Below are 1264 nucleotides of genomic sequence, written 5' to 3'. Positions count from 1 at the left end.
CACTTACCTCAGCCTCCCAAAGGCGCGGGATTACAGGCTGAGCCACCGAGCCCGGCTCACACATCCTTTTTTATGTAGGCATAGAGTTTCAAAGTTACTACGTAATATTGGATAAAAGCACAGTTACCTCAACTATCACACCGAGAGAGAGAGAGAGAGAGAGAGAGAGAGAGAGAGAGAGAGAGAGAGAGAGAGAGAGAATAGCTGAGTCAAATCTCTTGGCAAACAGGTGACACTAGAACTTATGTGCACTTTATTGGGTTTCCTTGACCACGTTCATTATTTGCCAAAAGGAGTCAAGAATGGGGGGGAAATGAGAAATAGAGATTTAGGATCCTTAGATTGGACAGGATCTCATTAGTTCATCATTCTGCCCACAGCAATACTGTACTTTAATCAAACAGACACCTATCCATCTTCCTGCTCGTACATTTTTTCCTGAAAGAGATTTCATAATCTTCAACTCAGTGTTATGCAATCATACTGACAAGAACTTCTTTCTGTTCTCTATTCATGCTGTTCCAAGGTAATGGCAAATCAAAAGTCCCTGTAATTTGGAGTGTTTGTATTCTTGGGAGCAGAAGGCTGGAAGTGCAGGGAGGGAGTAGAAAGCGAGGGACTGGTTGTAAAAAGAGATAGTACAGTCATGAAAACAAAAGAGTAGCGCTTATATACATACAATCTATGCTCCAGGAGATCTGGATTCAGAGTTTTAACTGCCTTTTTTTTTTTTTTTTTTGAGTTGGAGTCTCACTCAGTCGCCCAGACTGGAGTGCAGTGGCCGCTCCTGGCCACCGCAGCCTCGACCTGCCGGGCTCCGGCGATGCTTTCGCCTCAGCCTTCCCAGTAGCCGGAATTACAGGCATGTGCTACCACGCCCGGCTGGTTTTTTGATTTATTGTAGAGATGAGGTCTCGCTGCCCAGGCGGGTCTCGAACCCGCAGGCTCAGGCAATCCACTCACCTCAGTCTCCCAAAGACGCGGGATTACAGGCTGAGCCACTGAGCCCGGCTTGCCTTTTTTTTTTTTTTTTTTTTTTTTTTTTGAGTTGGAGTCTCACTCGGTGGCCCAGACTGGAGTGCAGTGGCCGCTTCCGGCAACGACAGCCTCGACCTGCTGGGCTCCTGCGATCCTTCCGCCTCAGCCTTCTGAGTAACCGGAATTACAGGTGCGCGCTACCATGCCCCTGGCTGATTTTTTGATTTATTGTAGAGATGAGGTTTTGCTGCCCAGGCGGATCTCGAACCCGCGGGCTCAGGGAATC

General features: G+C 47.9%; 1 protein-coding gene across 1 annotated transcript in view; it reads right to left on the bottom strand.

Annotated features, from left to right (window-relative positions):
• The window catches only part of SNX12 (sorting nexin 12), a 28309-nt gene extending 27766 nt beyond the window's left edge, over window positions 1–543 (bottom strand). The window contains exon 1 of the mRNA XM_021707937.1: window positions 392–543. The gene's annotated coding sequence lies outside the window, so the exon portion shown is untranslated. The remainder of the gene's footprint in view (window positions 1–391) is intronic.
• Between the last annotated feature and the right edge of the window lie 721 nt (window positions 544–1264).

This window comes from Carlito syrichta, unplaced genomic scaffold, assembly GCF_000164805.1.
Source record: "Carlito syrichta isolate Samal-C Ts95f unplaced genomic scaffold, Tarsius_syrichta-2.0.1 Scaffold127161, whole genome shotgun sequence".
In the NCBI taxonomy this organism is placed as follows: Eukaryota; Metazoa; Chordata; class Mammalia; order Primates; family Tarsiidae; genus Carlito; species Carlito syrichta.
This window is presented reverse-complemented; position numbering and strand designations above follow the sequence as displayed.